The 15,978-nt window shown below is 42.4% G+C and overlaps 1 protein-coding gene across 2 annotated transcripts in view; it reads right to left on the bottom strand.

Annotated features, from left to right (window-relative positions):
- MTX2 (metaxin 2) overlaps positions 1-15,978 on the bottom strand; it is a 109,811-nt gene that overhangs the window by 47,159 nt on the left and 46,674 nt on the right. The window contains exon 1 of one of the 2 annotated variants that reach the window (XM_075318889.1): positions 654-870. The exons of the other annotated variant lie outside the window; for it this stretch is intronic. The gene's annotated coding sequence lies outside the window, so the exon portion shown is untranslated. Of the gene's footprint in view, positions 1-653; positions 871-15,978 lie in introns of those variants that run through there. 2 annotated transcript variants of the gene reach the window in all.

Below are 15,978 nucleotides of genomic sequence, written 5' to 3'. Positions count from 1 at the left end.
ATCAGCTGATCAGCGGCAGGTCTTGCAGCTATCGGACATGCCCAGGAGTCTGCACACAGCCATAGCAGGGGTGGCGGTACTGGGAAGAGGAGCTAGGAGCGGACATGGCACCGGGAGTCTGCAGCCAGGTGAGTATGACTTTTTTTTTTCTACTGTTCACGTTTGATTTCGCAGCTGCTTCCACCTCCCGTCTGGACATAGCGCCGCACGGGAACGGACAATGCGCCGCACGGGAGGTGGAAGCAGCGGTGGCGGTACCAGGAGGATTCACGCCTCTGTGTTTACCAACAGAAGGAATCCTCTTTCCTGTACATGTCACTGTACTACCCACCCCTTGCGTTTATAGCTGCGTTTTTAGTCATAGAAACGCACTAAAACGCAGCTACAGTGCTGGCCACAAGTATTGGCACCCCTGCAATTCTGTCAGAGAATACGCAGTTTCTTATGAAAATAATTCCAATCACAAATTCTTTGGTATTATTATCTTCATTTAATTTGTCTTCAATGAAAAAAAAAAAAAAAAACTTGTCAAAGCCAAAAATTGGATATAATTCCCCAAACATAAAAAAGGAGGTGGACAAAAGTATTGGCACTGTTTGAAAAATCATGTGATGCTTCTCTAATTTGTGTAATTAATAGCACCTGTAACTTACCTGTGGCACCTAACAGGTGTTGGCAATAATAAATCACACTTGCAGCCAGTTGACATGGATTAAAGTTGACTCAACCTCTGTTCTGTGTCCTTGTGTGTACCACATTGAGCATGGAGAAAAGAAAGAAGACCAAAGAACTGTCTGAGGACTTGAGAATCCAAATTGTGAGGATGCATGAGCAATCTCAAGGCTACAAGTCCATCTCCAAAGACCTGAAAGTTCCTGTGTCTACGGTGCGCAGTATCATCAAGAAGATTAAAGCCCATGGCACTGTGGCTAACCTCCCTAGATGTGGAAGGAAAAGAAAAATTAACGAGAGATTTCAACTCTAGATTGTGCGGATGGTGGATAAAGAACCTCGACTAACATCCAAACAAGTTCAAGCTGCCCTGCAGTCCGAGGCTACAACAGTGTCAACCCGTACTATCCGTCGGCGTCTGAATGAAAAGGGACTATATGGTAGGATACCCAGGAAGACCCCACTTCTTACCCAGAGACATAAAAAAGCCAGGCTAGAATTTGCCAAAACTTACCTGAGAAAGCCTAAAACGTTTTGGAAGAATGTTCTCTGGTCAGATGAGACAAAAGTAGAGCTTTTTGGGAAAAGTCATCAACATAGAGTTTACAGGAAAAAAAAAAAAAAAAAAGTCATTCAAAGAGAAGAACACAGTCCCTACAGTCAAACATGGCGGAGGTTCCCTGATGTTTTGGGGTTGCTTTGCTGCCTCTGGCACTGGACTGCTTGACCGTGTGCATGGCATTATGAAGTCTGAAGACTACCAACTAATTTTGCAGTATAATGTAGGGCCCAGTGTGAGAAAGCTGGGTCTCCCTCAGAGGTCATGGGTCTTCCAGCAGGACAATGACCCAAAACACACTTCAAAAAGCACTAGAAAATGGTTTGATAGAAAGCACTGGAGACTACTATAGTAGCCAGCAATGAGTCCAGACCTGAATCCCATAGAACACCTGTGGAGAGATCTCACAATGGCAGTTTGGAGAAGGCCCCTTCAAATCTCAGGAACCTGGAGCAGTTTGCCAAAGAAGAATGGTCTAAAATTCCAGGAGAGCATTGTAAGAAACTCATTGATGGTTACCGGAAGCGGTTGTTCGCAGTTATTTTGGCTAAAGGTTGTGCAACCAAGTATTAGGCTAAGGGTGCCAATACTTTTGTCTGGCCCATTTTTGGAGTTTTGTGTGAAATGATCAATGATTTGATTTTTGTTTCATTCTCTTTTGTATTTTTTCATTGCAAGCAAAATAAATGAAGATAATAATACCAAAGAATTTGTGATTGCAATCATTTTCAAGAAGAAACTGAGCATTATCTGACAGAATTGCAGGGGTGCCAATACTTTTGGCCAGCACTGTATATTTGCAATTTGCATTGCGTTTTTGAACATCTCATTGAACTCAATGGGTGGAAAACGCAGTTAAAAATGCAAAAATAATAATTGACATGCTGCATTTTTGTGGTCACCACAAAAATGCAGCTAAAATAAAACGCTGTGTGCAGACAGCAAAAATGAAAAAAACTCAGACTTTGCTGGGGAAGCAAAGTCATACAGTTTTTTTTTAACAAAAACGCACCCGAAAAACGTGCAAAAACGCAGCGAAAAATACACTATGCGCACACAGCCTAATACATTAATTTCCTATGACAGTTCTGGAACTTCTTTTCTTAGAATTGTTGTTTTTCTATTGCTCCTCTTGGAAATGTAACAATAAAGTGACAACTAGTTGTTACTATTCCTGAATGCTAGAGAGAATTGTCACACAATGGAGAAGGATAAGTGAAAAGCACAATGAAGGACAGGTAAAGACGGGCAGACACAGAAAGGTCCGGTATTGTGCGCACGTTGCGTATTTGCATGCAGTTACGCTGCGATCTGCACTGCAGCGTAAGTGCATGCGTCCTGCGTCCCCAGCATAATCTATGAAGATTATGCAGGAGACGAGCGCACGTGGCGTATTAGAGCGCAGCGCTTCGGCTACTGCCCCAAGCGCGCGTTCTAAGAAGTGACATGTCACTTCTTTCCTGCGCTCTGCATGCAGTCCCCGCTCTGTCTATGGGAGGGGCTGCAGTTAGAGCGCATTGAATTGGCTTTTTTTTTTCATTACGGACTCTTTCTGCAGCGATTTGAAGCGCACGTGTGCTGTTCAAATCGCTGCAGAAATTTCTGCAGGGACAGAACGCTACGTGCGCACATAGCCTATGTGTAGCATGTGTCCACCTCTACAAAATGAAACAAAGTAAATAAACAGTAAAAATGCATAGGACCCCAGTCAGTAGGAAAATTACCAGACATTGCGATTATATCAGCGGAAATTGTGCAGCTATTTCATCTACGATGCCATTGAATGGTGCTTCATTGTGTATCTTTTTCACCAATATTCAGCCAAGTGACCGGGCAATAAATTCGGCGATGTACCTTTCATTTTTGGCAATATTGTGGTTTTAATGTCACCCCAGTGGCACTCGATGCTTTGCGTGTTTGCGCCCGTGATAGGGTCAATGAAATTTTTTTGATGATTCACCGTTTCGTGCATGTAATTGAAACCTTGCCGTGTGGAAATGTTCCGATAAGCCTGGATCTGCCATTTTTTGTAGAGGACCTCAGTCAGTCGGAAAATGACTCACAACAACAACAGGAGTATTAGTGTAGCATGTAATTTTCCGACTGACTGAGGTCCTATGCAGTTTTACTGTTTATTTACTTTGTTTGACAGAGATACATCGACTGTCTGAGGTAATTTCTGGTAATATTCTGACTGACTGAGGTCCTATGCATTATTACTGTTTATTTACTTTCTGTGACAGAGATACATCGACTGTCTGAGGTAATTTCTGGTAATATTCTGACTGACTGAGGTCCTATGCATTTTTACTGTTTATTTACTTTCTGTGACAGAGATACATCGACTGTCTGAGGTAATTTCTGGTACTTTGACAGAAATACATCGACTGACTAAGATCCTATGCATTTTTACTGTTTATTTACTTTGTTTCATTTTATAGAAGAGGACACATTTTGTTTGTAGAGGTGGACACCATTTTGTAGAGGTGGACACATGCTACACTAATATCGGAAGGTCCATTGCTGGATTCACAGCTACACAGCTCACTACTGCTGAATTGTCATCTTTACTGCTGCTTCTGCCAGAGTGATACAAAGAAGAGCAGAAATCCATTGATCTGTATATAAGAGACATCACAGTAGCTAGTTTCCACCCAGCAGCTCAGAGAGAAGTGAAGAACAGAGCCACAAAAACTGGTTTAAAATGGAGGATGACAATCACACACGACAGCACAATCTGAAAAGTTACCTGAAATGACAACTACATTTTATTGAAACCATTCATGCATCCGTGTGTTAATTAAGTTAATCTCAGTGCCTGCGCCATTCTTATCCATGTTTGCAGAGCAGAATCAACCCTTCAAGTCTATGGGAATCCATTAAAACTGATGAAAGATGAAAAAAAATCTGATTTCCATCAACTTCACTTTTTTTTTTTTTTCTTTTAAGTGATCAATTTAGTTAATTAACAATAGGAAAACAAAATTCATATAAACTGAATTACTGACAGGAGAAAAACAGGCTTTTTTTGTGATGAAAAAACGTAAATAGATGTGTAAATAAGTAATAACTTTGCATTCTAGAATTAAAGAGTTATTCTCATTTTCAAGATCCTATCCCAATATGTAGTAGGAGAAAAAAAAATAATATTAGCAAATACCTCCAATTAGAAAATGTAGTATAGTTCCTCATGTGCAGGGCATTGCAGCTTCAGTATCCATAGTTATAACCACAAACAAATAACTGTCACTATATGAGTGCATGTAACCATGGATACCTAAGCTGCAATGCCCTGCACATGAGGAAGAGACATAGCAAATCAGGAGAACTATACTACATTTCTAAGTGGAGGTATGTGCTAATATTATTATTATTATTACTACTATTACACCTACTACATATTGGGATAGGATCTTGGAGATGGGAATAATCCCTTTAACATTCAAATTGCACATTCTACATATGCATGGATTAATTTTGTATCTAAATTAAATTACTTATTTGGTACTATTCCTGGTTAATAAGACCCCCATACACATTAAATAGCTATTGTTGGACAAAACAGCTCTCTCTCCTACCTCCCCCCAAACACAAGCTCATGTACTCTACGAGAGAGCTGCTGCCACTATTCTGGCAGCAGCTTTTCTCCATAGAAAACAAAAGGATTTGTCGTTGGAATTCCAACAGGTCGAATCTTACTTTTCCTCATAGAATTCTTAAGGTAGAGTCTGTCGATCCCACCCACACCGTTGGGTTACAATGCAATGCCCTGCACATGAGGTAAGTGACATAGTGAATTAGAAGAACTACAGTCATGGCCAAAAGTTTTGAGAATGTTACAAATATTAATTTTTACAAAGTCTACTGCTTATGTTTTTCTAATGGCAATTTGCATATACTCCAGAATGTCAAAGAGTGATCAGCTTAACAGCAATTACTTGCAAAGTCAATATTGGCTAAGAAAATGAACTTTAACCCCCAAAACACATTTCAGCATCATTGCATTCCTGCCTTAAAAGGAGCAGCTAACATTGTTTTAGTGATTGATCCATTAACACAGGTGTGGGTGTTGATGAGGACAGGGCTGGCGATCAGTCATGATTAAGTAAGAATGACACCACTGGACACTTTAAAAGGAGGCTGGTGCTTGGCATTATTGTTTCTCTTCAGTTAACCATGGTTATCTCTAAAGAAACACGTGCAGCCATCATTGCTCTGCACAAGGATGGCCTAACAAGGAAGAGTATTGCAGCTACAAAGATTGCACCTCAGTCAACAATCTATCGCATCATCAAGAACTTCAAGGAGAGAGCTTCCATTGTTGCCAAAAAGGCTCCAGGGCGCCCAAGAAGGACCAACAAACGCTAGGACCGTATCTTAAAACTGTTTCAGCTGTGGGATCGGACTACCAGCAGTGCCGAGCTAGCTCAGCAATAGCAGCAGGCTGGTGTGAGTGCTTCTGCACACACTGTGAGGCGGAGACTCTTTGAGCAAGGCCTGGTTTCAAGGAGGGCAGCAAAGAAGCCACTTCTCTCCAGAAAAAACATCAGGGACTGACTGATAATCAGCAAAAGGTACAGGGAGTGGACTGCTGAGGACTGGGGTAAAGTAATTTTCTCAGATGAATCCCCTTTTCGATTGTTTGGGACATCTGGAAAACAGCTTATTAGGAGAAGAAGAGGTGAGCGCTAGCACCAGTCTTGTCTCATGCCAACTGTTAAGCATCCTGAAACCATTCATGTGTGGGGTTGCTTCTCAGCCAAGGGAATCGGCTCACTCACAGTCTTGCCTAAAAACACATCCATGAATAAAGAATGGTACCAGAATGTCCTCCAAGAGCAACTTCTCCCAACTGTCCATGAGCAGTTTGGCGCCCAACAATGCCTTTTCCAGCATGATGGAGCACCTTGCCATAAAGCAAAGGTGATCACTAAATGGCTCATGGAACAAAACAGAGATTTTGGGTCCATGGCCTGGAAACTCCCCAGATCTTAATCCCATTGAGAACTTGTGGGCAATCATCAAGAGACGGGTGGACAAACAAAAACCAACAAATTCTGGCAAAATGCAAGCATTGCTTATGCAAGAATGGACAGCTATCAGCCAGGATTTGGTCTAGAAGTTGATTGAGAGCATGCCAGGGAGAATTGCAGAGGTCCTGAAGAAGAAGGGTCAACACTGCAAATATTGACTTGCTGCATTAACTCATTCTGTCAATATAACCTTTTGGTACTCATAATATGATTGCAATTATATTTCTGTATGTGATGCAAACATCAGACAAACACAATTAAAAACCAGAGGGCAACAGATCATGTGAAAATATAATTTTCGTGTCATTCTCAAAACTTTTGGCCATGACTGTATACTACATTTCTAATTGGAGGAATTTGCTAATATTATTATATTATTCCTACTACATATTAGGATACAACCTTGAAGATTGGAATACCTCTTTAAGTCACATTTCCCATTACTGAGATAGGCGATGACAGCTGGTGCTTGTAAAATTCTGTGGAGGAGGAAGAGGTGGAGGCAGACAGATATTCTGCTGCAAATTCCATAGAACTTTATAAGCACCAATTGTCATCTATCTTAGTAATGGGAAAATCTGTATATTTTGAAAACAGACTTACCCTGAGAATGAATGGTCAGTCCAGGAGGGGAAAGAAGAAGATTTCTCTAATAAGATATATTACAAAAGTTTATTTTCATTTGTACGATTGCGTTATAAAAAAAAAAATGCATATTAAAATAACGAGAATGGGGTACACTTTTCCTCTGCAGTGTCTTATGTAAATCAACCATGTATATATCTCCCTATTACGCTGGACTCACATGAACGTATGTAAAAATGGTCCCATTCTCATCCATAAGTAGGACGATTTTTTCTCACTTCTCATCCATGTGCTGTCAGTGTGCTGTCAGTGTGCAATCCGTTTTTTTTGTCTCAGCAGCTATTAGTCATTTACAGGACCATCTACAGTATTCTGTCCTACATGATAGTCATGTATCCATAAACACGGACATCACTAGGATGGTCCGTGTGGCGTTCGTTTTTTTTTTTGCTCCCATTGACTTGTATTGACGAGTCTCAGAAGATTTCGGCTGCAAATCACAGCATGTTGCGAATTTTCTCTCATCCGGAATCTAGATGAGAAAAAAAAAAAGGTGACCAACTGCTCTGCCTCACTAACAAACAATGGTCCTAGTGCAATGAGAGATTTTCTCACATTGCACTCGTCCGATACATACGATCGTGTGAGCGTACCCCTAAATTAATACTTTAGGAGTCATCCCCCCTACAAAAGGTAAATCTAGATTTTAAATTCAAGAGCTGTCCGAGTTTGTATCATCCCTATGGGGATATGATATTAATGATCAAAGAGAACGGCTCCCTGAAGGCCTGTCAGAGATGTATGGGACATGTGGAAGTGCTGGAACTTGGATTAGATGCCGACAGATGCTCCTGGATTGAGATGTCAGGCTAATTGGAAAAGTACCCTTCTTACTCTTTGAGTGTCTCTTACTCGATTGCTTTACCTCTGTGACCTTGACCAGGGCCTTATGAATCATTTAGAGCCTCATTTGACATTGTGGAAGTTATTTCTCGACATGTTGTCCCAAAAAAAAAAAAAAAAAAGAAAGAAAAAAAAAATAAGTTTCCTGCTGTTTCCATACTGTGAGGATGGTTTGTTGACATTAGATTTACCCCAGATAATGTTACTGATGGAAATGTCTCGTCATCAGCAACCATCAGAAATAACAGAAGGTGGTGGCCGCTAAAGAAGTGACCCCTGCGACAGCGGCAAGAAAAGCTGCCGCAAGGAGCAACACTGCGAAGAGTGATCCAACAGGAAGACATTCAGCTATACTTATATCTTCTAATGAATTTCATTCTATTCAATTAATTTATGTTCTTTTCTAGTAATTCAAAAAGAAAATATTTCATTCTGCACAAAAGGGGCAAACGTTTCCTTGTTGTGTTGCTGACTTTCGGCAACAATTCAGCTGACCCAGGTTGCTTAGGTGCGAGATGGCGAGGCAGATATACTGCGCCAACTAAACCTAGACCGATACTTACTTGTATAAACCCAGGACTGCATTCCTAATATACAGGGTTTTATTACATTTTTACACTTATATTATACTATAATAACTGAACCAATGCATAAAGAGCATGATAGACATACATGTATATGACACATGTTTACTTTAAGGTTTGAGATACAAATGAATAATCTTTAATGAGGTAAGTCATAACTGTTGGTGGTGATCTGATTGTGTTACCTACCTACAGCTTCATTGACTGTGCTGTGTACAAGCTTGAAAAAGACCTACCGTATACCAAAATCAAAATGAAGCTAATACGGGGGTATTTGTTTTTTGGTTTTTTTTCCCTTTCTTGTACTTTTTACATTCCGGATTGTATTAACACTGTCGTTTCTCATTCTAAAACTTTGGATTTTTGCTTAAGGGTACTTTCACACTTGCGTTCAGCGGAGTCCGTCACTATGGAGAATAGTGCAGTCCATTAACGCACTGCGCTATTCTCCATAGACTTGTATGGACAACGCACTGTAACGCAAGTGTCTGCGTTGCACCCGCTGGACGACGCAGCGTCGTTATTTTGACGCTGCGTCGGGCGGAAGAAACGCAGCATGTAACTTTTTTTGAGTAGCGTAATCCGTAGGATTTCAGTGCGCATGCTCTTTTTTTTTTAAAAAAAATCACAAACTTTGTCTCGTGGTGGCCGAACGTTCAGCTGAGCGCCCGCCCGCCGACATGCCCGGCCGCCGGCAAGTGACAGCGCTCAGCTGAGCGACCGGCCGCCGGCTATTGAGAGCGATCAGCTGATCGTTCACAATAGTCTGCTGCCGGTAAAACTGTAAGGAAGAAAAAAAATAAATAAGTAAAAAAAAATTTAAAAAAAACTTTCCGTCGTTTTGTACGATCCGTAGCATCCATTGTGCCACTATATGCAACACATCCGTTGCATCCGTCACACAACACAATGCTACGGAAGCCGTCCAACGCAAGTGTGAAAGTAGCCTTAGTTGGATTCCTTGGGCCTTTGACGCTGCATCATAATTCCAAAGCCATTCATTAAAGGGAACCTGTCACGAGTTTTGGGGCCTATAAGCTGCAGCCACCACCACCGGGCTCTTATATACAGTATGATAGAATGCCGTATATAAGAGCCCAGGCCGCTGTGTAGAATGTAAAAATCACTTTATAATGCTTACCTAAATGGTCGCTGAGGTTGAGTTGGGTTCATATGGGCGTCTCTGTTCTCCGGTGCCGACACCTCATCTTTCGGCCATCTTTGTCGCCCTTCTTCTGAAACCTGTGTGCATGACACGTACTAAGTCATCCACACTCGCCAGCATTGAGGTCCTGCGCAGGCGAACTTTAATCTGCCCTGAGCAGCGCAGATAAAAGTATTGTAGTGCGCCTGCGCGGGACCACCGAGTGTGTATATGATGTAGCCGCGTCATGCACACAGGCTTCAGAAGGAGGATGAAGATGGCTGAAAGAGGAGGCAATGGCACAGGAGAACGGAGACGCCTATATGACCTAACTCCACCGCAGCGACCATTTAGGTGAGTATTATAGTCATTTTTATGTTCTACATAGTGGCCTGGGCCCTTATATACAGCATGTTAGAACGCTGTATATAAGAGCCCACTGGTGGTGGCTGCAGCGTATAGGCCCCAAATCTGCCAACAGGTTCCCTTTAAAGCAGTCTCAAACATTGCCCTATTGCCCTATGCCCTATGCTATTGCCCTATGCTACGTGTTCATCCTAAGCATCCCAGAAACTTCAGAATACCAATGAAAACTGCTCTAATATTGGGGGCTATGGACATCAATGAAAGTGTATAATAAGAGAGACAGGCTCATGCTGCACCACATACTGTAGGATACAATGATAGGATAGGCTGTATAAATCAGGGAAGGGCAGTTCTTTTTCACTGGCTGCCATTAGATAGGAGCAAGTGCAACATGATGAGACTGGCATCATGGGAAATCTGGTTTACATTAGGAGAACAAAATCAGAGGGAAAGAAGGAAACAAGTTGGCAGACAAATCATAAATGGCACAAAAACAATGAAACTTAAAATGTGCATGGCACACACAAAAACCTCTATGTTATTGTATAATAACAGCCTATGCTGTATTATATAGGTAATATAAAAAAAAAATCTTGGGAGTTCTTCTTTAACAGTTTGCCAGCCACAGAAGCCCCATGAATGCTTAAAAAGGTGCTCTCCACTGCTCGGACAACCACTTCTTATTCCCTATGTTTAGCCCAATTAAAATGGGGGGGGAGGGGGAAGAAAAAAAAAAAAAAAAAAACTATTTAGATTCGCCTTCGCGGTTCCAGCGGTGTTGGCACTCGCTCTCCTGGTGTGAGCCCCAAGCGCAATCACCACCGCCTTTTCTCCACCCGCCATCAGACGTGTAATTAACAGGAAGAAAGCAGCAGACACAGCGCTCACTTCCTTTTGATTACTCATATGTCTGAGGGCGGAGAGAAAAGCCGGCAGTGATTAAACATGGGGAACGCACGACGCAACAACCTTACCTGAACCCAGGGACAGTGAGTGCCGACACCACTGGAGCCGCGTAGACGCTGGAGGGGAGTATACGTTTTTTTATTTTAATGGGGCTTGTCCAAGAAGTGAACAACCGCTTTAAAGGGAACCTGACAGCTTATGCATGCTGTCCAATCTACAGGCAGTATGTGTCAGACATTGGCTATATACACTCAGCCATATATGCTTGACTCTGAAACACGGCGGCATTTTAGAGAAAAACAGGACTGAGCAGCAAAGGGAGTCTATTGGGAAAGGCCGGTCCCCAACAGTTGTTTCCCACCCGCTGCACTGGAGTGATAGGTCTCTCCGAGTATATGTATGGGGAGAGACCTCTCAACAGCTGGAATCAATAATATGTATCAGTGAAAACAATGATCCACTTGTTGGAAGCTGACAAATTTGAGAGAAACTGGACGATTTGACTATTGCATCGACAGATGCCAAATATACCAGTGCTGCCCATTACAGTGGCTAAAACATGGGTGACGTCATCAAGTGGCACATCGAGAGGAAGCCCACTGCTCCTAACTATACAGGTAAAGTGGCCCTGACCATGTGCACAGTGAGGGCCACGTGGCACATCGAGAGAAAGCCCACTGCAGCTTACTACACAGCAAAGTGGCCCTAACCATGTGCACAGTAAGGGCCACATGGCATATTGTGAGGAAGCCCACTGCAGCTTACTATACAGGTAAAGTGACCCTCGGCCACGTGGCACATCAAGAGGAATCCCACTGCAGCTTACTATACAAGTAAAGTGGCCATGACCATGTGCACAGTAAGGGCCATGTGGCACATCGAGAGGAAGTCCACTGCAGCTTACTATATAGGTAAAGTGGCCCTGACTATGTGCATAGTATAGGCCATGGTACATGTGCACAGTAAGGGCCACATGGCATATTGAGAGGAAGCCCACTGCAGCTTACTATACAAGTAAAGTGGCCATGACCATGTGCACAGTAAGGGCCATGTGGCACATCAAGAGGAAGCCCACTGCAGCTTACTATACAAGTAAAGTGGCCATGACCATGTGCACAGTAAGGGCCATGTGGCACATCGAGAGGAAGCCCACTGCAGCTTCCTATATAGGTAAAGTGGCCCTGACCATGTGCACAGTATAGGCCACGGTACATGTGCACAGTAAGGGCCACATGGCATATTGAGAGGAAGCCCACTGCAGCTTACTATATAGATAAAGTGGCCCTGACCATGTACCACAGTAAAGGCCACCATTAGTGAATGTCACTTTTATGATATCCAAGAACTTTTAAATTTGCAATAAGCAAAGTTAATTGAGAAAAAATTGAATAATAAAAAAGTTGCCGCACCAGTATCATTCATATATTGCTTAATAACATATTGCAACAGCTGCAAGGATCCTTGAAATTTGGATCTCGTCCCAACCAAAGCAATGACTCTAAATGTGTTACTTTAGATGATTCCGGATATTAGGAGCTCGTGCCAATACATACACATTCAATGATAATTGCCGCCTAGTTTGGGATCATTTACTGCTTTTTTTCCCCACAAACAGATGGACAGATGGAATAGTCGGTGTACATAACTGGTAATTATTGACACAATACAAAACTTACAGGGTATTTAGAGGCCAAAACTATGGTTAGAAAGTCAATATTGTGGCCCAGGCTGGAGACCTAGAGAAGCAATAAATCTAAAGGGGTTATAGGAACCTCATACCGTAACATCAAATAAGCATTTACATCCAACACCTAATCAGATCGCTCTAAAATTAATGTCATTTATGAAAATAAACTTAAGTGCATTTAACATGGTGAGATAATCGGCAAACGAATGTTCTCCAGACGGACACTAAGCTGCAGGTGCTGGTCAGAAGCCAGTATCTGTATATCCACACGTACAAAGGGCATTAAGGTGCAAGTGCGAAAGAGGCCGTTACATGAAAAGATTGGCCACTGAATTACAATACAGAAGCTGGAGTTAGAAGAATACAGTTGAATATCTGAATGTAATAGGATTTCATAAAAAGATGTGATTTTTATGGCACATGTAAAACTGGCAATGTTAGGAATTAACTGAGTAGTGCATTCCGGAGCACTGGTGCAGCACGGGAGAAACCCTGGAGATCGGAAGGGTTGGAAATATACTGGATTGAAAAAAAAAAATGTGACCGCGGCAGGAGTCCATTGTGGTAAGGGCTTGAATGGAGCAATGGTGGCAGATGTCTATAGCACAGAGAGGCTGAAACAGCCAAATAAGAGCAGTAACTAGTTTTCAAATACACTTGTATAAGGCCAGCCATGCATACAATTAGCTATTGATACATTTATGGTCATGTCACACACGACAGCAGCGATGACGACGTTGCTGCTAAGTCACCATTTTCTGTGACGCAACAGCGACCTTGCTGGCGAAGTCGCTGTGTGTGACATCCAGCAACGACCTGACCCCTGCTGTGAGGTCACCGGTTGTTGCTGAATGTCCTGGTTCATTTTTTAGTTGTTGCTCTCCCGCTGTGAAGCACACATCGCTGTGACAGTGAGAGAGCAACGAACTGAATGTGCAGGGAGCAGGAGCCGGCTTCTGCGGACGCTGGTAACCAAGGTAAATATCGGGTAACCAAGCAAAGGCTTGATTGCCCGATATTTACCTTGGTTACCAGCGTCCGCAGCTTCTTGAAGCTGGCTGCCTGCTCCCTGCACACGTAGCCAAGGTACACATCGGGTAACAATAAGCAAAGCGGTTTGCTTATTAATCCGATGTGTACTCTGGTTATGAGTGCAGGAAGCCAGCGCTAAGCGGTGTGTGCTGGTAACCAAGGTAAATATCGGGTAACCAAGCAAAGCACTTCGCTTGGTTACCCGATATTTACCTTAGTTACCAAGCGCAGCATCACTTCCACGTGTCGCTACTGGCTGGGGGCTGGTCACTGGTGAGATCTGCCTGTTTGACAGCTCACCAGTGACCAATGTGTAACGACGCAGCAGCGATCCTGATAAGGTCACATCGTCGTCGTGATTGCTGCTGCGTCGCTACGTGTGACCTAGGCTTAACTCTTCCCTGTGATCATCCACGCATCAGTGGGGGTCTTAGTGGTTGGAACCATTCTCATTATTGCCTATCCTCTGGTTAGTATTAAAGTGATAGTCCCAAATTTCATAAAATAGGGGATAACTTATTGAACACTGAGAGATAGTCTCACAGATAATGGAGTCAAGGCTGTGCATGAGTTGAGATTGGGTTCTGCGGAGCCCATTTCCTGGCTTACAAAACCTCTGGATTTCTGGATGTCCCTGCGCTTGGACCTCCAGCAATCAGTAAGTTGGATAAGCAATTTTACAATTTCAAGAACAACCCTTGAAATGCTATACCTTTAATTAAAAGGTATAAAGGTATAATTAAATTAAACAGAATTAAAATATTTTTCCATTAGTTGAAACAAGCCATTATTTAATAGTGACTATTAAAAGGGGACGCATCATAATAACCCCTTCTACATGCACGATTCCAGAATGTGGACATCATAGAAGTTGCCTAAGCCCCCTTTCCCCACACTATAAGCCACAGGGGAAACCTGCTTTAAAAAAAAAAAAAAATAGTAGTAGCTCCCATAGCATCAAGCTACCCATGTATGATATGGTCGGCCTTCGATTGACCAATGGCAAACTTCACTGGCAAAATTATTGGTTTGATGGGACTCTTGGTAACCAGAAACACTAAACACAGCTTTTTTTATAGTAATTATTAATGGAAAAGTACATTTCCCCTCTAAATTATAAAGTGATACAGAATATGTTGGCACTATATAAATAAAAAAATAATTATTATAGTATATGCTATTTTAGCTTAAAGGGAACCTGTCAGGTGCAATATGCATCTAGAACCATGAGCAGTTCTGGGTGTATATTGCTAATCCCTGCCTAACCGTCCCTGTAGACACTAGCATAGATAAAGAGATCTTTAAAAAAAAAGTATTTCTAAAGATCTTATATCGTATGCTAATGAGCGAGGGGACTAGTCCCCTGGGCGTTAGTTTCCCGTCCAGTCGCCGCTCATTAGCATGTTAGTGTGCCCCTGTGGGCCCCTGTGGGTGTGCTATCATGCTAATGAATACGCGTCACAGGATGATCTCACTCACCTCTCCGACGCCCGATACTGGATTTCGGCTCAGTGCATATGACCCCGGAGTTTGGGTCATGCGCACTACTTCAGTTTGAAGCCAGGACACGTACACCCGGCTTCATAGTGCACATGCTCCAAGCTCTGGGGTCATGCGCACTGAGCCGAAATCCAGTGTCGGGCGACGATGGTGGCAGAGAGGTGAGTGAGATTATCCTGTGATGCTGCGTATTCATTAGCATGATAGCACACCCACAGAGATGTACTAACATGCTAATGGGGGCAACTAGCAAGGGAAGCCACGCCCAGGGGACTAGTCCATAAGCACATTAGCATATCATAAAGGATATATAGAAATACTTTTTTTTTTTTTTTTTTAAAGATCTCTTTATCTATGCTACTAGATATAGGAACAGTTAGGCAGGGATTAGCAATATGCACCCAGGACTGCTCAAGGCTCTGGGTACATATTGGACCTGAAAGGTTCTCTATAAGTTTCTATATTTTTCTGTGAAGATGGGGTGCAGAGTGTACATTTATGAGAAAAAAAAAAAACTTTTTTGAATTTAACAAATGGCTGCAATGTAACACAGTGAAACATTTAAAGGGGTCTGAATACTTTCCATACACACTGTATGACACTGATACAGTGTAAATTTAGTGTTGAGTTATTTAGAGGGCACAAAGAGCCGTTAATGTCTGAACCACAGGCAGTAAAAGTGATTACACCGCTAAGTGAAATTGGACAAATTTTACCCAATTTTCCATTTACCCTCCCTGGTGTCATGTGACTCATTAGTGTTACAAGGTCTCAGGTGATTGGGGAGCAGGTGTGTTACATTTGGCGTTATCCCTCAATCACTCTCTCATACTGGGCACTGGAACTTCAACATGGCTTCTCATGCCAAAGAATTCTCTGAGGATCTGAAAAAAAAAAAAAAAAAAGAATTGTTGCTCTACATAAACATGGCCAAGGCTATAAGAAGATTGCCAACATCTTGACACGGAGCTGCAGCGCAGTGGCCAAGATCATACAGCGGTTTAACA

The sequence above is a fragment of the Anomaloglossus baeobatrachus genome, chromosome 7 (genome assembly GCF_048569485.1).
Source record: "Anomaloglossus baeobatrachus isolate aAnoBae1 chromosome 7, aAnoBae1.hap1, whole genome shotgun sequence".
NCBI lineage: Eukaryota > Metazoa > Chordata > Amphibia > Anura > Aromobatidae > Anomaloglossus > Anomaloglossus baeobatrachus.
The sequence above is the reverse complement of the archived record's forward strand: the minus strand, read 5'-3'. Positions and strand labels throughout refer to the sequence as shown.